The 27,806-nt window shown below is 48.1% G+C and overlaps 1 protein-coding gene across 5 annotated transcripts in view; it reads right to left on the reverse strand.

Moving 5' to 3' along the window:
• KSR1 (kinase suppressor of ras 1) overlaps nucleotides 1–17,243 on the reverse strand; it is a 93,310-nt gene extending 76,067 nt beyond the window's left edge. For 2 of the 5 annotated variants that reach the window (XM_044430492.1, XM_044430490.1), the window contains exon 1: nucleotides 17,101–17,242. The gene's annotated coding sequence lies outside the window, so the exon portion shown is untranslated. Of the gene's footprint in view, nucleotides 1–17,100 lie in introns of all 5 variants that reach the window. The other 3 variants (XM_044430491.1, XM_044430494.1, XM_044430493.1) reach the window with 3 other exon arrangements.
• Nucleotides 17,244–27,806: the final 10,563 nt, after the last annotated feature.

The raw sequence follows: 27,806 nt of genomic DNA on the forward strand, positions 1-27,806 counted from the left end.
TGGAGCAGGAGGGCTGAATGGAGCCCAAATTAAGATAATGGGCTTCAAGATACTTGGGTATGAAAGGAGTAACGTTCAAGCAAGATTCATACAAGCCAACAGACAAGACTGTACCACTTTGGCCTGGTGTTGTGGCAGGGGCAAGTTATCACAAGATGGTCCACACACAAAATAAAGTACCCTATGCATCGACAAACTCTAGCCTACGACTTCCCCCAAATGTACGAGTGCTTATATACCGGCTACTCAACCTTGGCAAACTCACCTGCTCTTTGAGGTGACGCTGTCATGGAAGAATTTTATCACTGTCATGGATAGAATTTTTCTTCTATCTTGCAGGGCAATGCGCAGCTTCGGTATCTTAAAAGGCTTTGATCTTAAAGGGCCAAGGAAAAGCACGGATGCAGACAGACAGCTGTTGCATTACACCCCCTAATGGGCCTTTTAAAGAAAAGGCCAGAGTGATGTATGGCTGGTTAAACAGAATTTAAATATTACTGCAATGTTGTGTTTACAGGTGAAAAAATACGGCACTGAAAGACACAAGCTATCCACCACTTGGCAGAGCGGTAGCTGGGAAACCTCATCTCTGTTCACCTATGGCGAGCAAAAATTGCATTCAGGCAACTCAACACAAACCGCTTTTTGAACTAAGACAAACTTGAGACTTACACTTCATTAGAACTTGCACCCTTCCCTTCCCAAAGATGTTACCAGGGAGGCTTGTAAAAGACTAGCAAGATGCAAATCAAGAAAGCAATTCTGCAAGACTGTAATTGCATGAAAGAATCCATGATGCCCAAGAACTGTTTGGCTGCCACATCTGACATATGCTCACAGGTGGGGTGCTGAAGATTTTGGGCTCAGATAGCAACCTTTATGGACTGATTTCCAAGCCAGCCTTTCCACCTGGCTTATTTTATTTTCCTTTTAAATGGAAACAGTCCATGGTTTCGGTTTTCAAAATTATTTGCTCATTACTTCAAGAAGAAGCAAACAAACCCACAGGGAATAAATAAAACTGGGCGAGTCAGTATTTTCCAGTCAGCCGGCTGCAAAACCAAAATATAGCCCCAGGAGCAAGATCTCAGCTTATGCTCAGAGCATGCACGAGATTCAGAGAAATAACTTTTGTGCATTTGTTCCAGCTCTGGTTACAGGTCACAGGAGAGCCAAGTTCGCTTGTCTGTTGAGAAGACCACGCAATGTGAACAAAACAAGCTGAAATGCCGAAGAACAATTCCAGCTATTTAGATGCCAGTAAAAATGAACCCATGCAAGCAGAACCTGGGTTTTTTGGAAGTGCAAACCCTTATGCAGCAATGCTAATGTACAGCAGAGTTTATAGTGATTTGGGGAATGCATACCTTGCTTGCAGAAGGACCAGGTTTTCTGTCCTGGTCCATCCCAGGTAAGGGGAATGGGAATGGCAAAGGACTTCTGTCTTCTTTCAGCTGCCTTGGCTGCCAACTGAAGTGCGGGCCAATTCGAAGTGCTGATGTTAACATTTAAAGCCCTAAAGTCGCCTTCCCCAACCCTGTGCCTTCCAGACAGGTGTGGAACGCAGCACCCGGAATTCCCAATCAATCGTCCTGCTGGCTGGGAGTCCTGGAAGTTGTGGTCCAATTGCTTCTGAAGGCCACCAGGTTGGAGAAGGCTGCCCTGAATAGTTTGGGGTCAGGTTTTCTGAAGGAACGCCTTGCTCCCTATGTTCCTACCCAGACCCTAAGATCATCCACAGAGATCTCTTTCATAAGGGAACCACTCCCAAAAGCAGTAAGCGGGTGATAAGCAGGGAAAGGCCTTCTCAGCACTTGTACCCCATCTCTGAACATGCTCCCCAGGGCAGTACACTGGACTCCATACTTTTCCTTTCAGCGCCAGATCAAAACTTTCTATTTGCCAGTGATTTCAGTATCTAAGATCTGCTTTTCTGTTTTTACTATTTTTCCTGCTAAGCCACCTGTAAATTGTTTATTCTAATTGCTGCAGGTTGTTTGAATGTTGGTTTTATTGTTTGTTTATTGACGTATTGTGTTGCAGTGCTTTTAACATTGCAAACTGCCCAGAGAACCCTATGGGCTATATGGGGAGGTATATAATAAATGATAAGGATCATGGAGAATTGCCACTGGAGAATAGACAGTTCTGGGGTATTGTTCTTATTAATAGAATCACTGGCATTAGCAGCTCAAAAGGACTTCTAGAGTAGTTCATGATGATTAATATGAAGGTAGGCCCTGCCCTCTGGTTCCAGTCAAAAGGGCAGACACAAAAGGGGAAGGGATGATGGAGGATGGGGGAAAACGCCCTGCAGGCACCCATTCCTCGTTTTGACATGCTTAGGGAAGTTTCTTCTACATTTGCCCAGTCAGTTATCAGGGGCTTGGTAGACCAACAGTACAACTCGGTGTATGGCAGTTTCATTATAAAAGTGTAGCCCAGCCTGGTTTCCTCCAGGTGAGTTGGACTACAACCCCCATTAGCCCTAGTCATGCTGCCCGGGGATGGTGGGAGTTGTAGTCCAAGCTACCCGAGCAATGTCAGGTTGCGGAAACCCTGCCAAAACTATTTAGTATCTCATCTTTATAGGACTGGGAAACAGGATGTGAAATCCCCACTCGGCTCCAAAGTTCGCAGGTGGCCTGGGTCGGTCATGCTGGCCTTTCTCACGTGCTCGTCCATTGAAGGACCAACACATGTCGAAAAGGGGAAGGGGGCTGCATTTTAGCATTTCCCTTGATCTCACAGACCTCCTCCCAGACCTGACGCTGGTCTTGACATGATTAATTTGGTTTTAAATGTATTTATCTATTAGCATGGACATCTGAGGTGGGAGCCCCTTTAGGAGGTGCCTGAGGGTTTGCCCTCAAATTCCCAGAAGCCACAAAATGCTCCAGCTCATATTTTACAAGGACTCTCCCAACCAGTAAGGTCTTCAAAGAGGACAGCTCACCGCCCCTTCGAAGAAAAAGCCAAAAGAGGACAAAGCTGTGCCTCACAGTTGCTGGGCTAATTTACCTGGATTTAGAAATCCAAATTTAGAAATGATTATTGCAATTTAAATTATAAAGCGCACATCCCACTGTGGCACAGAAGACCATGATCGGGTGATGCACACGCTGCCTAGGTGTTAAGTCCTTTAGCACTGAACCAGAATTGGACAGGACCATGCGTCCATTAGAGAACAAACCTCCAGCAACTCTTCAAAGAAAGAGCTATCCCATGTAAAAAAGGACTCCGGCCACCCTAAAGGAGGTGCAAAACTAATATGGTTGGGTCCAGAGGATAAAACTGCAGTGCACACGCTGTAAGACTCCCCCCACCAACATGTTTTATTGATTGATTGATTGATTTATATCCTGCCTTTTTCTAAGAACTTGCCAGACAAGGAACCCCAAAGGTCACAAAAGCTTCTGATCTTTAGGCAGACCTAATGAAAGTAAAAGTCCAAAAGCTCAGCTAAAATCATTAACATCCATTGAAAAGCAGAATTTCCCGATCTAAGGTTCATCTAGTAACATCAAAGCCCAAAACGAACATCCAGTTCGTTTGCTGAAAATTTCAATCTAATCAACAACAAGGAGTAATTGTGATACATGCTGGGCCACAGTAGAGCCAATCCTGGAAAAAAGATGAGCCCGGCTTAGCCCATGGTTGTACCACGACAACACCAGTTGCTTAATTGGGGATGGGCAGGAATCATCTTGCTGCCACAGATACATCACTGGGGCTGCAAATTCCAACAGTCCCCATCCGTGATGGACTCCGAGTCCATGAGATGGACCCTGAGAGAAGATACAGCTCTACTATCTGCCTGTCCTAGAAATTCAGTGGCTCACACAGGCGTCTCACGTGCCCACCTGTGAGCCATGAATGACTGGGTGAAAGCGGATTTCTTGCACGCCGCGGCTGTCGCTGCCATAAGCAACCCAGAGATGGCTGCACTCCAGGGCAAAGTCCACTGCACCTGGAGATGTCCTGACTGCGGAGAGCCTCCTGCTGTGCTGGGCCATCAAACTGGCGTGCCTTCCCCCATGGCTGGGGAACGAACACCATCCAGAGCCACCGCTGCGCGCCACAAGGCATGTCTGAGCCAACCTTCTCCCTTGGCCTTCTGTCTAAGTCCATCTTTTAACAGAGAACTACCACGCCTGCAAGGCCAGGGAGGAGGAGAACTGTCAAAGCAGCAAAACCAACTTGTTTCCCCACTCGCCGTTTAGAAAAGCAGTTGAAAGACAACAGGAAGTTAAAGCCGTCCGCTCGCCCATGTTATGTACCGCACACACACAAAACTTACCACCTCGGTGCGCCCCGAAACCCTTTTTAGAAAGAGAATGGAGAGGGAACGCCTTGGTGCAACCTTGGTTAATCTGGGTTTTTTTCCTTCTTGTAGTTGTTGCCTGTTTATTAAATTTCTACACAGCCTGATCAGCCCAAAGATTCAACTAAAGTGAAGGGAGAGTTGGAAAATGTTTGTTTGCTCATGGGTAGACCCTCTTGCCTTGGAGGTCTCCTTCAGCACAGCCTGCAAGAGACCATCACTGTCCGGAAACTTCAGCCTCTGCAAAAAAAAACGGATGGCTAACAGCGGCATGTTACTTGAATATACAACTCCATTATTTGCCCAGTTCCACAACCTTCCAGTATGTTTCCCAGTGCTGGTTTTGGCTTCCTCAGGATGTTTCAAGCACCACTGCTTCTCAACAGATCTACTTCCATAAGAAGCTTGCAATTTTCTAGCCCGAGAGGTTCCTTCCACAAACCCCTTGGAGATGTTTCCAATGGCTGCATTCAAGGGATGGGCCAAAAGCAAACAGGGGACCGGTCCCAAATATCAGAAACTCAGGGAAAAAAGCCACTGATTTTTGTGTAAATCTCTTACTGCAAGTAATCAAATTTCAAGCTATTAGAAAGCAGAAGATAAACAACCAAGTGGTAATTGAGCAAGCAAGAGTGCTATATAAGTATTGGCTATTCATATGTTTTTGCATGTTTTTATCCCAAAAGCTGCCCCAAGAGGGACACAGATGGCATCAACAGTGGGCAGAACTTGTCGGCCTCTTTGGTCCCTTCCAATTCCACTGTACTATGATCAATTGATACCCTTTAAAGGCAAACCAAAGACAATTCTACGTAAGCAAAGCCCATGGAAAAGGTCCTGCCTTCCCACCAGAAAAAACAGCCTGTCTCCCCAAATGAACCAAAAGCGTTCTAATTCTGCAACATGTCTATTGCCATCACTTTCATTCTTGCTGCAATAGTTCACATGGTTCTCTCTACCAATAGTCAGTCTACCACGACAATAATAAAAATAATTCACATCAAAGCCTTGCTCCCAGATGGAAAACCCTCCTCTGAGGGAGGGTCGGGTACCTGCCCCTTTAAAGGAGGCGGCAGTCCGACCGGTCCTGAAGAAAGCGTCACTGGATCCAGAGATGGCCACTAATTATAGACCAGTGGCCAACATCCCGTTTCTGGGCAAGGTGTTGGAGCGGGTGGTGGTGGGACAACTCCAAGCTCTCTTGGATGAAACTGATTATCTGGACCCATTTCAGTCCGGCTTCAGACCCGGGTACGGTACTGAATCTGCCTTGGTCGCCCTGTACGATGACCTGTGCAGGGAGAAGGACAGGGGGAGTGCGTCCCTGTTGGTTCTTCTGGACCTCGCAGCGGCTTTCGATACCATCGACCATGGTGTCCTTCTGAATAGGCTAGCGGGATTGGGAGTTGGAGGCACTGCTTTGCAGTGGTTCCGCTCCTATCTCAATGACCGATTCCAGAAGGTGGTGCTGGGGGACTATGGCTCTGCGCCATGGCAGTTATGCCATGGAGTTCCACAGGGGTCCATTTTGTCCCCGTTGCTGTTTAACATCTACATGAAACCGCTGGGAGAGGTCGTCAGGAGGTGTGGGCTGCGGAATCACCAGTACGCTGATGATACCCAGCTCTACCTCTCGTTCTCCACCAATCCAGGTGAGGCAGTGGCTGTGCTGAACCGGTGCCTGGCCGAGGTAACGGGCTGGATGAGGGCCAGTAAACTGAAGCTCAATCCAGACAAGACGGAGGTCCTGTTGGTTGGTGGATCGGGCTTCGGAGAGGGTGAATTGAACCTAGTCCTGAATGGGGTTGCACTCCCTCTTAAGGACAAGGTCCGCAGCTTGCGAGTGCTCCTCGACCCAGAGCTTTCATTGGAAGCTCAGGTGACAGCGGTGGCGAGGAGTGCTTTCCTTCAGCTTCGGCTGATCCATCAGCTGCGCCCCTACCTGGAGAACGACTGCCTGGCGACAGTGACACAAGCGTTGGTGACTTCCCGTCTTGACTTCTGTAACGCGCTCTACGTGGGGCTACCCTTGAAGACGGTCCGGATATTTCAATTGGTTCAAAATAGAGCTGCCAGGTTGCTGACGGGGACTGGGCGTTATGTTCACAGGACTCCAGTCCTCCATCAGCTTCACTGGCTCCCCATTGAAGTCCGGGCCCAATTCAAGGTGTTGGTGATGACCTATAAAGCCCTTAACGGCTTGGGTCCTGGCTACCTGAAGGAGCGCTTACATCCTTATATGCCCAGCCGCCCCCTGAGATCGGCGGGAGAGGCCCTTCTCCGGGAACCCTCCATGGAAGAAGTTAGGAGGGTGGTTACTCGGAGGAGGGCTTTCTCAGCGGTGGCGCCCAATCTATGGAATGCGCTCCCCAGAGAGGTCTGCCTGGCGCCGTCGTTATTTGTTTTTCGGTGCCAGCCGAAGACCTTTTTATTCAAACGTCATTTTAATTGCTAATATTATTTGCTTATTTTATTCTTTGGCCAGGGCGACTTATTTTATTTTATATTGTTAATTCATTTTATATTTTTAGTGTATTATATTTTAATTGATGTTTTGTGAGCCGCCCCGAGGCTTCGGCGAATGGGGCGGAATAGAAATTTTCTAAATAAATAAATAAAACAAGTGTCTCCACTCAAAATACCATGCATCTTTTTCTCTGACCATTTTCCACATTAAGGAAAAAGGAGGAAGGAGCTGTAAAAAACACAGACGAGTAACAAGTGAATGGAGCCATCTGGGACAGCACAAGGAAATGCAAGTTGTCCTCAAGAGAACAAGGTCTGAGTCCAACTCAAAAGACATTTTAAAAGTATGTAATTCCTATGCATGCTTAGACACAAAGAAAGGCCAACCATTCCCAACTGCTGTAGACCTTCCCCTCTCTCTAAACCTACACGGAATTGTGCCAGGCCATGATAAACAAAAAGGGTTTCTGCACAGTCAAGCAAAAGCATTGCCAGACTTCATTTCTTTTATGCCATCCTCAAGAAACAACAAAAGAAAAAGCCCCCACATTTTTGGCCCAACAGGAAAGTTAGGACAAATAAAATGAAAGATGCAAGGGTTCCCCTGGGTCAGGCCAGCTTGCTCTTCCAAAAATATGCTGGGCAACCTGAAATTGGTAGATCCTTAGGAACTTCATCCTCCAAAAAACATGGTCACCAAAACCACTTCCTTCTGCCTTCTCCCTCTTCAATCCCTCTCTTCGGCCCAGCCCACGGAGCACCGCCTCAACACAGGATGTTTCAGTCATGTCTAAAACCCCACAATTTCAGCTACCAACTGGTAATCTGGTAACGCTCTGAGGGTGTGAGCGCCCAAGGAACGAACCGAAGCCACAACCCCGCCTTGCGAACCAGCAGAGTTGCAAAAAGTGAAAATAGCAGTGAAGCGGAGGTCAACACAAGCAAACCTTGAAGAGGCCAAGTTCTCTCTGCCACCCCTCCAGCTGCTACAATTTGGACTGCAAACACAAGTGCTTAAATGCCCTTTGGAAAGCAAGAGGTTTCTTTCAGCTGTCCCAATCCTTTTATGTTTGCTATTTTTTATGAATAAAAGCAAACAAAAAAACACAACAACGGGGGGAAAACATAGAAGGAAGAAAAAGTTACCAAGAGACCTTGTACAAAAATCGCTTATAAAACTAGGGGCAGGAAGTTTCACAAAGAAGCTGCAATAATCCTTACATCATCTAAACTTATTACTACCATTCTGCATGAGAATACATAATTATAAGTAAGGCTTGCTAAATCGGTAAGTAGCCAAATAGAACTAATAATTTCACATGAGAAATTGCTTTAACATGGACAACTGTAAGCTGTAATTCATCCTACTTCATGTTCATCAGCCCAAATGCAATTAAAAATATCCCCCCCTTCTCCACCCGTCCTACTCCTTGAGATGGCAGTAGCATATATTAATCCAAATGGGACTCTGTTTGCCAAGACGCAAGTAACGGACGGCATACAAATTGTATAAATAAATAAATTCTACTCCACTTTTTCAAATCCCATTGCACTGGGAAGAGTTTTCCACTAGAAGGAGCCCATGGCTCACACCCATCATCCCCACTCCCTATTGCCTTTAATAGTTTCCAGAGCACCCACCTAGCACTTCATGTCACACTGCAGGGCTGCCCCCAACGTTTACCAGGCCTCAGTTCTCCATGTGCAATTTTGATCGTGTATCTCTGTGGTGCAAAGTCCAAGAACCAACAACGGTTCTGCAAGGACTGGCTGATGGCAGCAGGAAAGGAATTCGTGGCCTCAGTGGAAGCCACAAGAAGCGGGGCCTTCATCGTGGCGGCCCCATTTCTGTGGAATTCCTTGCCTCAAGTGCTCAGGCAGACATCGACACTGTGCTGTCCCTGGCACCTGCTGAAGACAACCTTGCTCCAGAAAGCCCTGCTTGTGGACCTGACCACAAGCTGCCATTTGATAAGACAGACCCATTTCCTAGGAATCAAAAGTGCACTGAGACAGAACATGGGTGTATCTGGCTCTGTGTCACCTACACAGGCTGGCAGCAGCTGCTCTCTAAAGGTTTCAGACAGGGTGGTTTCCTGGCCTTGAATATGGGACCTTCCACATGCAAAGCTGGTGATCCACCCCTGAGACAGCTCCCTCCTGCACTTCAACAGAAGAAAGGCGAGCCGCACCCTCAAATTTTGCCTACAGTTTCATGGGAAGGAAAGGTGCAGTTTCTTCCAAGGTGCTGAGGCAAAAAAAACAACTGCAAAACCTCGTATTTCTCACTCTCGGGGCAAGGGGAGATGTTATTATAAGCTCCAGCCATGTTTAGGAGTTGCAGAAAAATACACTCGAGGACCACGGATCACCGGCTTTCCAAAGACAACATGCTAACCCTTCCCACAGGACTGGGGAAAGGGGGCAGCGTGCTCCTCTCAAGGTTAATTGTCTGACTGAAGGCACAAGTCTGACCAAGGCTGTCAGCACAATTTTGTTGCTTTTAGCCCCTGGAGAATATACCGCTGGCGCTTCCTCTCACAGAGCAACTTGTCTCCTTAGCATTTTTCTTGGCATATGTTCCTCATTCTGCAGAACTGATGCAGACGCCGAGCGCTTCAACAAGAACCCTTCAGTGAGAAAATTCGAAGGGCTTCTGGTCTCGGACATTTCCTTTCTGCACACACCCCATCTCTCTGCATCCCTGTAGGGCCTGCCGTCTGGGGGAACCCTGTTTCTGAGAAGCATCTGCCCAAAAACCACAGCACAGAAAAGAACGGCCAAGTAGCCCGGAAACTCAGTGCCCACATCCAGGCCATAATTGTGTATATTCAGTCTGACGATCTCCTTGCCTGTCCCACCTGTTGTGGGGGAACAGAAATACAATCATGTCCCGGCTGCCAGAAGGAACACTCAGAAGAACTTTGGAACTGGTGCTCAAGTTTTGTTTTTCTTCCTGTCCCTTTTCCTTTTGTGTGGTGTTTTTAGATGGTAAACCTGAAGGCAGGCACTGTCTCATAATTAATCTCTGTAAGCCACTTTTTTGGCTGAAGAGAGGGATAAAAATACTCGGAAGGAAGGGCAGATGGATGAGCATCCACCATTATAACTGGGGGAAGTGGTTACTCGATAAAATGTGCTTAAAGTGCAGTGTCAGAAGACGCTTCTGTGCAGAAATAATTGTGGCCTTCCCAGACAGCTTTAACTATTGAGCAGCATAAAAGTGTAATAAAAACGGAACAGAACAACGCTCCTTCAAGACGGCAACAGTCATTTATTACCATCAGTGTCAAGCTTGTCCTTAATAAACAATTTACAAACGGGACCGTAGGTTAAAATATTCTAACTCTTAAAAGGCAACACAATAAGCAAATGATATCAAATTGATTAAAATTACTTGTTACAATTTCTAATTGAGATTGTAAAACATTGCATATGATATCTTTGCAGATCTTGCAGGCGGCTGCAAAAGAAAAACCTAGCACAGCAAACTGATGCTTATAAGAACCTTCCTGGCAGCCTCAGAATCAGATCTGCCTGGCCACCTTCTGAACAGATGGGAAATAACTTGGCCTGTATCTCTAGCTAAAACCAAGAGTTCAAAAAAAAAAAAAAAAGGTTCAGTTCAAGAAGAAAAGTAGCACTTGAAGGAAGAGGGTTTACTCTAGCCTTATCCCTGATCTGCTATTTTTCTATTTGCAGACAGCTTTTATTGTTTCTTTTTTGTTTGAAAGATCATTTAACCACGCAACTCCCCTTCTCTTTCCTCCCCGCAATTCCCCTCCTTGATTAAGCCTAAAACGGTAAGGTTCAGGTGAAGTTTCTTTATTACATGATCCTCCCCCATGTATGAACATCCAAGGTAGAGATAAGACATTTGGAGGTGGGAAGAAAGGTTTAATTGCATCTCACTCTGATGTGAAATCTTGAGCCATTTAAAATTACTAGCAATCCCAGTGTGTTGGCAAAAGCACAATTCAAGCCCACGTGAAAAACTGGAAGCAACCTCCATCAGGGCTCTGGAAATCAGAGATGGCTCCAAAAGCAACTAGCTGGAGAGTGGGCTATGCATCATGATGGTTACTACTTTACAGAGAACAGTCCTCTGTTTAACCGGGAATCAGTGAATAGCCCTCTGTTGGAAGGGGTGTCCTCTTTAAATTGTCCATCAATGCTTAATACCTGGACAGCAGACAGACACACGCTCAGTATTCCCCATTATCGTATTTCTGTCTAAACTAGTCTTATTAATTCTAAATGTGCATCTAGACATATACAAGCCCAAATATACATCGTGCAAATTGGTGTCCCCCTTTGTATACTGATATACACGTCCTCTTTTGCAAGGAAATGCATCAGAGCCAGCCCTATGGACTGGGCAGATCTTAGCAGCCCCCTCTGTGTCCAGAAGGAAAAGAAGCCAGCTCCTACCTCCTTGCGGAGAGAACAAAACCAAAACATGGCATGTCTGGATGACCCACAGCTTATTTTCACCCAACCCCAACCCTCACCCTACAAAAAACCCTTCACCCTCCTCTGCTTGTCACATGTTTGCGATGCAACTTGGGAAGTCTGGCAAGATGCCAGATATTTCAGGCGATGCTAATTGCCAAGCTGATTAGAAAAAGGGAGCTTGTGGGCAAAAAGTGAGGGGAAAGGAAGGCATTTTCTTCCAGCTATTGTATGAGAGAGCAGGGAATGGGGTAGAGCGAAGGGAGACGGCCAAAGTGCCTTTCTCTGCAAGCCTTCCCCTCTTGCAAGGAGGAACTGGACAAAACCGATTTGTAAACGGAATCCCATTCTGACAAGCCTGAAGAGAGCAGGCCTCCATCATGCTCTCTTGAGAAGGGAATATTATTCTACAGCAACTTTCCCCAACCTGGTCCCTCGCAGAAATGTTGAATAACAGTTTCCAGCACCACCATTAGCCTGCAAGGGTTAAGCATTGTAGTGCAGCCTATTTGGGAAGGCTGTTACAGAACTCTTGCACTTTGGGACCCATCTCCGTAATATGTGACCCCAGCAGATGACTTGACTTGACCAACCAAGAAGAGGCAGACTCTTACACCTAACATTGCTACTTCAGTTGTATTCTATGTGCAGCTGACGAATTACACCAATGAAATGTAAACACATGAACCACAAAAGCATATTTTTTTTAAAGAATGGGCTCCAATTTGGAGGCCTGATGCCAAAATGGTAAGTTAGCCACTGGGCAAACCTCTCTGGAAGCACATTGCAGAACCTGTGGTGCCACTATCAATAAGACCCTGTCTCTGGCAGTCACAGGCCACAGAAACAGGCAGTCTTTCAAGTATCTCACTTTTAAGCCTGTAAGAGCTTTGTAAAACTCCACACCAAGCCATTTCAGACAACTCTCCAGCTCCCAGCGTTGTTCTGTGCTAAGAGATTGGGATAGCCATAGGCCCAAGATGAGCAGAAGGCACGGACCGCAAGCACCTGTGACATAACTCTGCTGCAAAGTTCCAGCAAATGCAAGCTTTAAGACAGGAAAAGACTGTCAAGCAATTTTAAATTATCTGAAAACCTGGTCAAATAAGTAAATTTTCCGTGCCCGTTGGACAACTGAAAGACTGATCCTAGAGCACGGGAAAGAGAAAAGTTCACCTCCTCTAACACAATGGATCGAAGACTTTCAGCGTATGTGTGGATGACATACAAACACCATTCTCAAATGGACACACGCAGACAAGCATTTGGTCTCCCCTCTGCTGAAGCCTATGTAGGATCAATGCATCAAGATTTATGCTGTTATTTAGCTATTTACAGTCAGAAACCATTCATTTCCTGGTAAGCATATTTCAAGGAGTTTGTTTTATTTGGATTTGTTTCGGTGAAATTCACCCTAAAAAATAAAATGTAAAGAAACCTCAGTCGTGTTACTGCTGGGCGTATTACATCCTAGTTCCAGTCTCCTACAAAGAAATATATATATGTGTGTGTGTGTGTGTGCGCGCGCACGCACACGCACACATGTGTTTGAAGTGGTCATTTCCAAGTATTTTCTCACTTTGTTCTTCCCTTGACTAAAGCATATTTGAACACATTTTGGAACTCTGTGCATTTATTTTTCTTTCCTCATTTTTCAGAGCTAAAAATGCCAAGTGCTTTTGCTTTGCAAAACAGATCGCAATCGCAAAATGTACAAATTTCCAAGCAGCAACTGCATTTGGGGTCAGCACAATGTGAACCCTATAAATCTTTAAAAAACACAACTTGACAGAAGGAATTTCTCACACTTGCCTGTGCAGGATACAAACAATGACCATTCACAACAATAAGTGGAGAAAAATATAACCTTCCTAACTTTGCAATGCAAATAAACTCCTGTTGTACAAGCAACAGAGTTGGTAAGATAGCCTTTTCGATCTAGATCAAGAATTGAGCAGCAAAGAAGGTGTGAATGTTCAAGCAGAGTGAAAAACAGAGAGGCGGTCTGGAAGTATGAGCAGAAACAGACTAACACTGCTAGAGACAAGAAGAGACCATTCCTTTAAGATTGCACCAAAATTAAAGCATGCCCTGCAAACCAAGGCGCTATCCAAAAATATTGTGATATCCTAGTTTCCATCATCCCCAACACTGGCCCTGCTACCTGAGGCTGATGTGAGCTGGAGTTGCACAGCACCTGGTTGGCTAGTTTTCCTATTCCTTCCTTGTAGTCCAATTAACCCACTGCTTGCACTCCGTGGTATGAAGGTCCCAAACCTCCCGAGGGCCAAAGGCCTGGGACTTCTGGATCAGCAGGTCAACCATGTTGTTTGAGCCTAGCTACAATATTCACTCTCCCCACTAGGAAAATGGGATTACCCAGCAGCATTATGCTGTTGCCTCTTGCAATGCTAAGTACTTGCAAGTGGCATGCCTTGAATGGGTCATCCATATCTAGGAAAAAGGCACCTCCTTGATCAGAAACGGACCTAGGAGAGAAACTGAGACACCTGTCTGCTCGTTACAAGCCTGCCATCATGAGCACCTGCGCTTCAGACCAAGCAACAGCTCTGCAGCCCCCACACCCACCACAGGTGCGCCTGCCTTGCTTTTTCTGTGGGCGCACCAAGGCTGTCTCTTGGACATTCAATGCCTTGCCAGGGAAGCCTACAAAGAGGCAGAGGGAAGCACAGAATTGCCTGCGCTCGTTAACATGATTTTAGGGTGCCTCTGCTGGCTGCAAAAACTGGCTGTCATCAGAAGCTGCAGTGAAGAAATACAACCGCTGCCACCTGGCAAACACTATCTGCAGTCCGACAGCTGATGTAACACAATCGAGGTGGAAGGCTGCAGACCTTCCCCAAAGAGGGTCCCACCCTTATGGGATTCCCTCCCCTGAGAATCCTGCTTGGTTGCCTCCCTCGCAGCCTTTAAACCAAACTTTTTGATCCTAGTGCTCACAACAGGTCCAAGCGATCACAACGCAATGAGAGCAGCAGATTTGCATGCCGGGTCTAATTCTAGGCGGCCCCCATCAGTTCAGACGTATGGCAAGAGTGGGGGGGAAAGAGAGAAAGCGGCTAGGTTCAGACAACAGGATAACCCGGTTGGACCCTGGACTGCTGTTGAAATGTGGGATATACCATTGTCTGGACACTGCATGTCTTACCCACAATCAACCTCTGAAAATAACCCCTTGGTTTGTTGTTGGGTTGTGAGCTGTGGATTGCTTACCGTGGTTTGTTATCTGTTGCATTCAGACAACACAACAACCCAGGTTCAGCAACAACCCATACTCAACATTTGTAATTGTTTTGTCTGAACTCAGGTGTAAGAGAAAAAGGGGGGGACCAGAAGGAAAAGGGGTGCCCCACACACTTTTAGCTTTAAATGCCATTTTGGCAATTCACACACAAGGGAATGGGGCCCTGAGAAAACAAAAGGCTCGCGCCGAACTGTGGGAATCGGGTGGCTTGGGCCAGTCGACAATTCTCAGGCCACCCCCAAAATTCTCAGGCATACCCCAAGAGCCAAGAATATATAGAGGAGAAAGGAAAGAGTTGTGCTAAATCTTACCTCATGCTAAGACAGACCAATGTAGGAGGGGGCCATACACAGCCTCTCCCCTGAGTGAGCACAACAAGGCAGTAAAGACGCATCCCTCTGCCCTCCCCCCCCCCACACCAAGCACACGGTGCAAGCCCACACTTCCCTTTCAAGGGAGAAATGAGTGTGGTGTAGGGTTAAGCACACAGGTCTGGGGCTCAGGCGATCGAGGCTCCCGTCCCCACTCTGCCATGGAGCCAACTGGCTGACTTTGGCCTTCACGGGCTCTCAGCCTGCCCAATCAACCTCACAGGGTTGTTGTTATGAGTGTAGGACTGAGAGCAGGAGAAAGAGAAGGCTATAAGCCACTTTGAGTTCTTTAAAATAAGGAAGACGGGCTATAAATCAAATAAATACAGGAAAGAGCTCTGCCCCCCCCACACATACACACACACCAAGCTTTCTCAAGAAAACGTGGCTTTTCTTTTTTGCACAGTTTAACAGGTTATTTAAAGGTGCAAGCCATCCTATGGACAAGGAAAATGTCCAACAGCGTAGCTGGCTGGGCAGCCTAGGATTGCATCCTATGGAAAACTGACTGGACTGAATCTGTTTGGATTATGGATTGCTTTCTTAGGTTCCCTAATGCTCCATAGGCTCCTTCAAGATGGTTTGTTTGTAGCAGCAAGACAGAGTTAAAAAGAACATGCAGTGAAATCATTCAGTATTAGCGAATTATAACTTGAGCATGGGTGGGAAGAAGAGATCATTTCTGCAACACACAAACACACAGAGAAGCAACCTGCTGCAAGAACAGAGCATGTGTCCTTTTCTCTGCAAATTAGGGAAACAGGAAAGGCTCCTTTCCAAGGAAAGAAAAGGAAAGGAAAGAAAGGAAAGGAAAATATTGCTAGACAAACATTTATAAAAATATATAGAAAGGAGTAGGGCAGAGGTGAGGAATAGGGGCCTGGATTCCATACTCAATAATGAGCTAAACATACCTCCCACGGAAATACATGCAAAGCATCCTTCTTCTGATGTTTGTTTAAAACCATTTATAATGTTATGACCTTCTCATACCGCTACGAAATGGCATGTTTTATATTCTAAGAGCTCTTGACAAGCTCAAAAGGCAGCTTTAAAAAGCAAACAAGCACACACTTCTCTGGCAGTGAATTCTACTGATCCTAACAGGACTTACTTTTGAGTAGACGTACACAGGCTTGCATTCTCCCAAAGGAATAAATCTTGCTATTGATCACACCTGACTCTGCCAGTCTATTGCAACAGTCTTCCTTCAGCTGTGCTGGACTACACCCACCATCCTGCTGGCCAGGGATGATGGAAACTGCAGCCCATCACTTCTAGAGGGTAGCAGAGCGGGGGATAAGCTGAATTAGAAAAGGGAGGGGAACGAACCAAACACATATTTGCAAAATGCTTAAGGTGCAAGGATGATTAAAGAAAAGACTTACAACTCTCATGCATGAGTACCAGTGCAATTTTGTGGTTGTGATCATGGGACTGGGACTCAGGTGATCTGGGTTCTAGTCCCTGCTTGTTCACATGAAGCCAACTGGGTGACCTCGGGCAAGGTGTCTCAGCCCAGCCTACCTCACAGGGTTGTTGTGAGAATAAGCATGAGAGCAGCAGAGGAGAACACAGTAAGCCACTAGAACTTTTTGTAAGAAAAAAAGCAGGTTATACATCCAACAAACAAACTTCTAAGCATGCAGAGACTTGCAAATTTAACTGGTCTTAATACAACCAACAGCTTTAATTTACCAATACTATTGCAAGGAAACAAAACTCCACATCCCCTCTGTGGCAAGAGCTTTGGAGAGCAAGAAATGCACTGACAGATATTCATACCGCCCCCACCCCCTATGACTGCAGTGCTGGCCAGGGATGATAGAGCCTATAGTCCCGACAGATCTAGAAGGCAGCTGCTTGGGAGGAAGAGCTGCCTCGAAGTGGGGGGGGGGGGGGGGCAAACAAAAAAACCCGGCACAACTGCCCGGCGCGGTTGAAGGAGGGGGCAACTCTTCGGGGGGGGGGGGTGATTTACCAGCCCCTCTCCCAAAACCCCCTTGCAGCGCTCGTTCCGGGGAAACCCGGGAATTCCGCCTGCAAACCCCCGACGGCTCGGCTCGCCTCGACTCCCCGGAGGTGCTGGGCGGGGGGCGGCGGGGAGGCGCGCAGGGCCGGCCCAAGCCCACCCCCGGCATGCACCCGCGCGTGGGGGGGGGAGGGAGGGCGCGGGCGCGCGCGCACTTCTGCAGGCGGGCGGGCGGGCGCGCGACGCGTACCTCCAAGGTGCGGATCTCCTGCTGCGTGAGGTCGTTGGAGACGGCGCACTTGGTGCGCAGCCCTTGCAGGCTGGAGAGCGAGATGGCGATCAGGTCCTGCAGCTGGCTGCACTGGTGCAGCGCGTAGCTCACTCGGCCCGGCCCCTCGCCGACGAGCCCGTCCGCCCTGCCGGGGCCGCCGGGGGGGCCGCCGCCGCCGCCGGTGCTCCTCCGCCGCCCGCCGCAGTCTTTCTTCTCGACCATCTTCCGGGCTGCTGCTCCTCGCACGGCGGCTGCTTCATCCATTCCTCGGCATCAGGGAGGCGGGGGGGAGGCGGGCGCGGGGTGCTGCTGGCCGGCTGCAAAGGGGCTGCTCCGGGGGCGGGCGGCGCCGGAGAGAGAAGCCCCCGGACCCGGAGGGCGGCGGCGGCGCGTCTGCAAGCAGCGCCGCGCCGCCGAGAGGAAAAGGCAACCCCAACCCGGAGAAACCGGGCCAGCTATTTGGGGTGGCCGCAAGAACTAGGGCTCCGCTCCATCCGGGCGGCAGCATCCAACGGACCGAGGACGCCTTCTTCCCGCCAGCTTGCACCGGAAAACCGCAGCAGCAACGCTGCAAAAGCGGAGCGGGGGAAAAGTCAGAAGAGCGCCGCTAAATTCGCAGCCCGGGAGGCGGCTCGGCTCGCCACCAGCAACGCAGCAGGATGACCATCCCGTCTGCTTGCGCAAAGCGCTTTTGTATCAGCTGGGCGCGCGCGGCATGCCGGGAGTCGTAGTTCCGCTCGGCGGCGGGGGCGGGGCTTGCGGCGGAGCGGCCGGGTTGCTTGTCGTCTCGCCCCGCCCACTCCGTGGGTACGCGAGGCGAAGCGGCGGTCGCTGGGGAGGAGAGCTGGCGCTGGACACAACGGCAGTCAAGCCCCTTGCAGGACTGAGCTGGACCGCTGGACTTAGGCGTAGCTTCCGCTGGCTCGCGCTCAGCCGTCCTCCGCAACACCGAGCGGGGATTGGCTGGCTAGCGCTGGCCTACCTTGCAAGGTTGTTGTAAGGATGGCGGCTCTGCCGCGTGGGGAGAGGGCTTGGGCCCCCGTTGCCCTACCTTGCAGGGCTGTTTTAGCAGCAGCAACTGCCTAATGCGCGTGAAGCTCGTTAAACACCTGAAAATGCAAAACCAGCTTCCCCCCAGCCTGGCATCCTTTAGATGGGTGGGGCTACGATTCCCATTATCCCCAGCCAGCATGCCCAGTGACCATGGGAATGTGGGAAGCAGTCTCATCTGGCCTGAGTCCACTTAGTTCTGTACAGGCCACAAGGGCTTTCTGGGAGTGGGGTAGGTTGGAAACTTTCAGTCTGCCTGGGGAGGACACATCTGGACAGCACCACCTGTGTGAGGCCAGTATTGCCCATGCTAGCTGGGGATGATAGGAGCTGCTGTCCAGAGCATCTGCAAAGCACCAGGTTTTGAGCAGCTATGCAATGCAAGTGTCTGCTGTTATCACCAGCAGCGTGACAGGTAGAGCATGAAGAGATGGCAAGTTTTGACAGCAGGGGCACAGAGTACTTCACCTGTGAGACTTCCGCCTGGGTGCTTAGATCCACACACATTTGCATTAAGTTAAAGCAAGAACTAAGCAAACAAAGTTTCAGCAGCACGTCTTGCAAAAGTCTAGCTTGGCCCCTTCCTGCAGTCCTTTCCTCTAGTGCCCATTTAGGCAATTCCTCTGAGTTTATTGTTTACATTAAAGATTTACAGCCCAGCTTTCAATCATCACGGAAGGCTCTAGCCAATGGAAGGATACTCCCAGATACACAAAACTCACATATCCTTTCAAGGCTTCCTGACCAACCCACAGCACTTTCAGACTGGCAAGAAATCACAGCAAAAAAGAAATAGACTTATGTCCTTTGGCCTCACAGATCAAGATCTGCAAGGTAAATTCAAGCTGCAGGTTCAAAATAAAAAACCTCCTCAAAGATTTGGACAGCCATCGGAGAGGGATGGTTTAATCTGGAGTCCTTCACTGAGCAGGGGGTGGGACCCGATGACCCAATAGCCCCTTCCAAATCTTCTAGGATTCTATGAAAGCTACAGGCAGCTTGGCAGGCGAAGAAATGCATGTCTATATGTCTAATTTCCATCTTTTTAAAGTGAGGGCATCCATCAGAAACGACATCCTTCAACTGTAATCTGCACTATGCAACCTCCAATCAAAGCACCCCAAACTGTTGGGGATCGGGAGCACATCTGGAACAGAATTTTGGGCTCTCTCACAAAATGGCTGCCGTGCGTTGGGGCGCGTCCATTCATAAAAAGGCCGCCATGGCTTGTGGCCTGTCATGAAATGTGAAGTTCCCAGAAGACAAACGGCTGAGTTTAAAATAAGCCTTTCCCAAAAACCTAAGCACAAAAAGGGTTCAGAACAACAACAACAACCACTCTTTTTAATTCTAATAACACCTGGGCAGCACTTCTTTTGATGTGCATGAGGTTTTTTTCGGTTTAGATCTTAATAAAAATAGGAGGGTCAGGGAAAAAACTGTCAGAAGACACACACTGCTACCCCACGAGAAGAAGCTGGAGACACAAACAAGAACCAAAAATGCTATGGAGTAATGCTCCAAGAATCCCTAGTCACAGAAAGTACATAATCCTAGGCTGAGGTTTAACATAGGCTAAGGTCCCTGCTGAAGGAGATCGTCTCTCCCCACTCCCTGGTCCAAAACCTAGATAGAGAAGTCATATTTTATAACATTTGAGGCCTTCTGACCTGCAGACTTCCCGGGCAAGCCAGGCCAGCATCTCAGTCTCTTCGTTGCATCTGACACCAAAAGTTTTCCCTGAGTTTGGTTACAAGAGCTATAATAAAAACTGCTCCAGTTAGTGAAGGTCTCCAAGATGGAGGTGGACTAAACCAGACTTGCAAAGCATGTGTGTCAAGTGGCAACCAGAAGTGGGAACAAAGGGAGATGAAATCCCAGAGGCAAAAGGGACTCCCTGCACACCTGTTAAGGATCCTAGTATTTACCCCAGTTGCTAATTCTCCCCCCCCCCACGAAGATTTGGGGGCCTGCACAATGCTTGGACCTTCAACTGCCAAGAGGGCTGCTAGGCAAGGCTATGCTGAACCCTGAACTTGACTATTTACAAAACTGATCGCCAAAGAGGCGATTTCCCTCTGGGTCGGAGATGCTCTTAAAAACCATCAGGGAAGGCCACAGCAGGGCCTTCTGTGCTGTGGCACCCCCTGATGAAGTTGCTGTCCAAGTAAGGACAGACCTACCCGACTTAGTTTTCTTCATTTCCTGACTGACTAATAATTCCAGGCACCATTTTATCTTTTAACACATGGTGAGTTTTAACTTCTTGTACTCCGTCCTGATATCTTTGGATGTGAAGCGGTTTATGAGTTCTATAGCCAATCCATAACATAAATGTTGCATTGCTGACCGGGGCTTTGTATATTCCACTGGGAGCATTTCTCTAATTAATTGACTGCCAGAGTCAAGGCAGGCAAGCTTCCCCTCGGATGATTTGCAGAAAGGCATCCCTCTGGGCTGATGTCAGGAAACAATGCGCTGACTAAACATTTTGCCCTGTTTAGCATTGATGTCCACATTCATTCCAACACATTCTTTCCCTTGGCTCAAAGAGTCCAGATGGTGTTAGCTGGGAGGGGGCCGGACGGAGATGAGACTGGACAGAAAGCTTTGCTTCATGGATGAGGATTAGACAAAAGACAACCAAAGCCCCCCCTCGCCCCGCCCCGCAGACAGAACTGGGAGCAGAAGGGGAGATAACCAAGTGCCAATTCCCTACTCACAGGGAAACCATTGTTCCATTCAGAGACAAATGAAAATAAGAAAACATTTAGCACATAAGAAAACATTTAGCACATGCCTGCAACTTGGAGTCCACTGCAAAGGTCTGAGTTGCGTTGTGTATTATGTCAGAGAGAGATTTACTCACAGAATGGGTTTAGGAGGAAGGAAACAGTTAAATATTCAAGGGGAGGGGGAGATTGAAGCAAGTACATGACCCATCCTTTGCCAGTAAGGTTTTGTATTTGCTGTTCGGTCCCAATAAAAGCTGTCCAAGATTTTGCTCTGGGGTCTCCAAGAAATGCAACGAGTTTTTAAAGCACCGTTTACACACATGTGCATATACACTCTGAGGCATGAATATGTACAGAATTTGCTAAAACGATATCGTCTTTTCATTTTTGCTGATTGTCGGGACTCTTCCATTCTGTCATCTGCTCCTTAATGGCATTGAGTTTTTAAATCGAAAATTCCAGTCATTTTATCCATTGTGGTGAATGTATGCTTTTAGGAACAATTGCACTTAAGTAATGAAGTGGCAATCACACAAGAAGTTTCCCTGAAGTAATGTAAACATAGATTGCAGTTTGCCATGTTATGTTACAAGGTCTCAGTCTTGCAAAGCTTAAAGCCACAGTCACTTAGAAAAAAGTCCTAAAATTCCAAGATGGGGAATGCTACGTATTGTAGGGCATTTTTCCCATCTAAACATACATAGGAGTATACTCTGGATTGCTCATCTGGCAAAGGTGATCTGATGTTGCAACTGACCTCTTGCAAAGCTTCTCTCACTGCCATTCTTTTAAAAGAGGGAGGGAGGGAGAGAGGGAGGGAGGGAGAAGCGTGGAGACAGCCACAAAAAGCATTCAGCACAGTTTGGGTGCCTCTAATGCAGCGTTCTACAAACACCCACATTACCTTGAGCTGAAATCACAATATTTAAAATGCAATTACTCAATTTGATCTGTTTTAACACAGGTAACAGAAACACCGCTCTGAAAAGGCACAAGGCATCAGGATTTCAAGAGCTGGGATGCTAATTGGTTTCAGAGAAAGAAAGCTTTTATTATGGATTATTTCCCTTCAAAGGCTGCCTCCCACACACCCCCTGTGCCATTCAGCTCCTAAGACTGCACTGCAGGTCTACAATGCTGGGTGGTAATTATATTAAAAAAGAGTCACTATTTTTAAACCTGCTTGTGGAGAGGTCTGTAAAGGAAGAAAAGGGAAAGAGGCTACAATCCTTTGCTCATTTTTCTGGGAGGAGCTCAGGGGTCAGACTTGTGGGATGCGGCAAGGATGCGCTTGCATCATTAGCGGGCTTCGCATAAGCGCAGGAGAAGTGTCCAAGACTGAATTGTCACAGAAATGGCCCATTTGTATTTCGGGGATGCAGGAGCCAGACTTGGAAGCAAATCCAACCTACCTGCATTCTTAGTCCACCCATCCTGGCTTCCCCAGACATCCTTCTCCCCATCCTCCAAAACAGTGGCCTCATATTTTTAGCTTCTGATCCTTGTCCGCCTCTAGATGTGGCCACTCGGAATTTGAATTCCACTCTTGGGCTGACAGGTGTTCATTCACCTTTGTTTGTCTGGGCACTCTCCAATGGAATTCTGATGGAATTCTCTCCCACAACCCCACACACAATAGAGCAACTTCCAACACCGAGGAAACAATCAAGGCGAGCACAGAATTAGGCTGATCTCCTTGACATGTACAGAGAAACAAATCTGTGTATCGGCCAATGCTGGAGATAGTTCTCCATTGGGTCCCCTCTAAGCCCTTCCCCTCCCTGACAGTCTGGCCTGCATAAATAAAGCAGGCAGAAAGTGCTACTTCACCTGCTAATTTTCCCTCCTGAGAAAACTTCTGCAGGAGCCAGTGAAAATGTTGGCTATCCTAAACTCACAGCGTCTTATCCCAAGGATAATTTTGCTCTGAAGTAAAACTTCAGCAGGACTGACTGCTTGGAACTGTAGCCTAAAAGGTTCTTGAGTTATTTCTCTGTATATAAGGTCTCTTATTTCCTCTATATCTAATGATCTCACAGTGAATGTCATTGTGTAGCCTGACCTGCAACACTTATGCACAAGAGATAAAGAAGGTGGTTTGTGGGAACTTGGAGGTCCACAGAAGTATTGTGGGGGGGGGGGGGGGGCCGAGAGGGGGGGGGGGGGGGGGGGGACTGCCCAAATGGGGAGGGTGGAATGGAGTACCCTGAAAAAGGGTATGGCCGGTTGACAGGAATTTTGAACAGGGAGCACTCTGCATTGCCATCTCACTTGCACAGGAAAAGCTCAACCGGTGCTGTTTTTCCCTACCAAGACGTGTGTCTGGACTTGCATATGGAGTCTGGATTTCGCCAGACAGAGGTTGCATGTGCCCCACATGGTCCCGAGAGCCCGTGTGAAGCCCTGGCCACAAGTAACAGGCCTTTCAGATGACAACAGACCTCAACGGCTCCTTCTCCCATCTGTTTTCCAAAGCTCTTGGAGCGCAGGGATCAGAAACGTTGCAAGGGTGTTCTGCTTTGCATCTGTTCCCACAATCTGGATTTTGTGTTCCGCTGACAAGCTGAGCTTCCATGGTACAGCTCAGAGAGGAATGAAAATGCACCTTGTTAAAACAAATGCATTTGTTCGCAGCTGACTAGACAGCCAACTGTTGGAAGGACTTTAATCTGGTTGTTCAGGAGGGATGTGTAGCCAGAAATTGGAAGAAAGAAGAAATTGGCCAGTCGCTTGGGCTTCCCCCACTGATACCTCTGTGGCCTGCTGCTTTTCTTTCTGCAAAACACCCTTTCAAGTAGCAGCTGACAGGCAGACAGAAGGTTTGAAAAGCCAGTGTTGAAATGCTTCTGTGCCTCAACTGACATGTCTTCAAGCTGCAGCAGTGGGGACGGGGAGGCAGGAGGAGAGAATTTTTGGAATCCTATTTTTAGAGCTCAGTTTGGACTCTGCACAGAACTTTCTCCTTCCCTTCCTCTCATGCAAACTGTGTTTCCAGCTTATTTACTGTAGAAATCACATATCCTGTACACAAGTCTGCTTTGCAGGCCTTGGGCCTTCAATACCCAAAAGGATGCCTCTCTCAACCTTAATCAGCCAAGGACTTCCTCCAACTGCTACTGCCAAGGAAGGCCCAAAGTACTCCCTCTGGGAGTACGGCAGAGGGACTTTTCCGTGGTGGCTCCACATTAGGGAACGAACTCCACACCGAGTTCACTGAGGCTGTGCTCCCCTGCTTTGAATGGCATATGGTGTCGTGGCTAAGAGCACGGGACTGGGACTCAGGTGATCTGGATTCGAGTCCCTGCTCCGCCATGGAGCCATCGGGGTGACTTTGGGCAGTTACAGACTCCCAGCCCAGCCTACCGCACAGGGTTCTTGTTGTGAGGATATGTAGCAGGAGGAGAATGATATAGGCTGCTCTGAGTTCTCCAAAAACTGTAATTTAAAAAGAAATACGATGGGCCTGGTTTTGTCTAGTTTTTATTTTAATCAAACTTTAGTTTAAACTGCTCTAAATACTACATATTGGGTTTTATGCTGTGTTTGATTGTATTGCATTTCTATGATCATCTATTTTTCCTTTTACTGTTATGAATGGCTGTGAACCACCCAGAGAGCTCTGCTTATGGGAGTATAGAGATGAAGGTCATAGAGAACTAATTCTCTAAACCATGCTTAGAGGCAGGATCTGTTAGCTGCTATTAGGCAGGCCTTGGGGCTCTCAAACACAACAAAGCCACTGTCAGTGTTGAGAGAAAGAGAGAGAGGGAGGGAGGGAGAGAGACTGGAAGCTCTCACGATGAGTCTTCAAAGTAAGAGGGAGATCGTGAGAATTGCTTACATTTTCCTGCAGCAGCCCCTTTAAGTGGATGTGATATCTGAACTTTGCTGAAGTTTACAGACATGCTCAGTTCGGATTAGTAAGGAGCATCACCCCTGCTCTGTTTAAGCCACTTAAAAGGGCCATGAACTCTGAGGCTAAAAAAGGACATGGGAACGGCTGGAAGATCGGAAGATGGCGAGATGGCAGGAGGAGAGGCGGATTGGGATGGCGGAGGCCACCCAGTTAGGCTTCCTGGCTTCCGTTCTGTCTGAGAAACGAGAGAGAATTTGCTTTGTGGGTGATGTGGGCGAAGTCTCTGGCTGTGCCGTGTTTGCTGGTCCTGAAGAAGTTCTGTTAATCTCACCTTTGCCACCAAACACGGACTGTGAACTCACCAAGACGTGGCACTGGGCGCGTCTGGAATTTTGAGAGCGTGTCGTGGGTACTTCCACAAAATGGCTTCCCTGGGGATGCTCACATGTTCACAAGAATTCTATTATAGCGACGTAACAATGGTAATGATGTCTGAATAGTGATTTTAAACGTATATTTAAAATATAAATTGGGGGGAGCCACCAAGAGATGTATTTCTGGGCATATTGGTGCATTCGGGTTGCACCTTGAATAAGAGCAGAGAAAGATGAGGATTGCGTAACTCTGCTTTGCGGAATTCTGTTCCAGCCTCCCTCAAGTTGGTGTCCTCCGCAGGCGTGGGACTACAGCTTCCATCACCCCCAGTTGAAGCCCCACACCCCTGGTGTGCTAGAAGATGGGCGTGTATTCTGGATAGTGAAAAAACAAAACCCGGGAGTTGTATTTGTTTCAGGTGAGGAATCTGACAAACACATCTTTCCTTCTTAACCTGATGTGCTTTTGTTTCGTCTTTCTCAACTCCCACCCTTTCATTTCCTTCTGGAATTAATTATGGGGGCAGGGAGATGGGAAGGGGAAAGCTTGCGCTTGCTCATGTTCACAGCACGCTGCCCTTTTCCCATGGGAAAGTTGAGACAAGGATAAAACCTTTATAATGCAGAGACACTAAAAACAACAGAAGATTCCACTCAGATCTTTTGGGTTTCGAGCTGGAACAGCTGTTTCTCCTGCAGGGCCTGTGAAGGCATGAGTTCTGCAACCATTTTTCAGGCATCATTCCCAGATGCGTTGGAAGGGAACGCAGGCCAGGAAACCTGAACCTGAGAAAGATGCTCTGTGTGGGCAGAGCAGCCCCGGACTCCACGGTGGTGCCAGGCTTGGCATGATGCCACTGGGCTGAGGAGGGTCTCATTGAATGACCTGTAGACCCACCGGCTCCTTTGCAGAACGTTTGGAATCGGGACATCACACAGGCCTCCAGGTGACGTGTCAAGGAACAGTCTGCTTCGGATGGAGCCCTAAATCCTTCATTTTGAGCCCCGAAACTCTGGGAGGCCGTCTGCCTTACTCCCCGGCTGTCCAGGGACACCTGCCACAATCAAGTTCCAGGTTGTAAGGGTCTCTATTACGTACATCAGCTTCCCCCTGGATTCCTGGCTTTTCCCCACATGGACTTCACATCCCAGTGCCCCCTCTGAATCCATCTTGAAATCAAAGGCCAACTCCCTGATTTGGTTGCCCCTTAGGTACTTTTTCCAGTTTGACAATATCTTTATGGACTGCCAGTGGCCAAAACCGTAGGTGTCCAGACCGCAACACCCCAACTCAAGAGTGACTCTGTTTTTGTGAGATGGGTTAAACTGAGGACATTAAACACTATTTACTGCACTGCCCAGTGTAAAAGGTATAGATTCCTCCATCATATTCCTAATTCTCTATCAAGTAGACCTTTGTTGGGTAAAATTTGTATATGGCTTACGAGCAAGGATGCGCATATTCCAACCCAAATTGCAAAGTTCGCCTTCGCTGCTGAAAAATCAGGGTTTGCTGATGGCATCCCATCCTGTTCACAGGTGTTTCCATCCTCAACTGACCCACCTTGACTCATTCTGCCCAAGATTTTTGCCTGAAAGCCAACTCTAGTCATGAAAAGATGGGTCGGCATCCAAAGAGGCAGCCTTCTCCCTGCCCCTCAGCACTGAGATTTTCAAGCACAGGGAAAATTCTTGCTGTGATTCCACTTACACCTGTGGCAGGAATGTGGGAAGCTTTGACCATCCATTGCAACAGCTGGGCCTTCTCCAAGAGGGCTATCAAAGAAAGCTGTTTTCTCTCTCTTGCACCTGCCCCTTTCGAGTCACTGTGAACTGAGCCTGGGACTCCCGCGTGCAAGTCAAGTGTGGTACAGCTGGTGTGGTACAGCCAGCAACAGAGTGGTACAGCCACCAACCGACCGCTCAGGCAGCCCTGCAAGAAATGTAGATGCCTCCTGCGGCATTACCTCTCATGAAAGACTTAGAGAACACACCAGTTCAGAAGGGAGCCTGCATGGCAGGAAATTTACAGCTTCTTTCCAAGAAGAAAGCTTCCCGGGGGACACCCTGCCTGAGCTCTCTTGCCACCTTGAAGCAGGAGAATGTGTGGTGGCCACGCATCCCCACCACCCCCGGCCACTGACACCCCGGCCTGGAGTGTCCCCAGAGTTGTGGCAGTGGTCCTGAGGGCTGACGGAGAAGGAGCTGGCCTCGTCTTCAGCCTTCCAAGCCCAGCAGCTGCCTGGGGAATGCTTTGTTGAATTTATTTCATGATCACATGTATACCCCGCCTTATTCATTTATTTATCAATTCATATCCTGCCTTTTTCCTGCAAAGGGCTCAAGGCAGCTTACATCATTCTGCTCCTCCATCTTATCCCCAGAACAACAACCCTGTGAGGTAGGCTGGCCTGAGAGTCTGTGAGTGGCCCAAAGTCACCCCGATGGCTCCATGGCTGAGCGGGGACTCGAACCCGGATCGCCTGAGTCCCAGTCCCAGCTCTTAACCACTACGCCACACTGCCTCTCCTTGCTTCCTTTGGCAAAGAACTCAGTGCAGTCTCCACTTGTCTCTTCTGGGCCCCTGATCCTTCCACCAGCAGGGAAAGACAATTTTACCAGGGCCGACATTTGGCCAGGAAGTGGATCTCTCGATGAAGTAGGTCGGGG

Source organism: Varanus komodoensis, unplaced genomic scaffold, assembly GCF_004798865.1.
Source record: "Varanus komodoensis strain SLA01 unplaced genomic scaffold, ASM479886v1 scaffold20_1, whole genome shotgun sequence".
Lineage (NCBI taxonomy): Eukaryota > Metazoa > Chordata > Lepidosauria > Squamata > Varanidae > Varanus > Varanus komodoensis.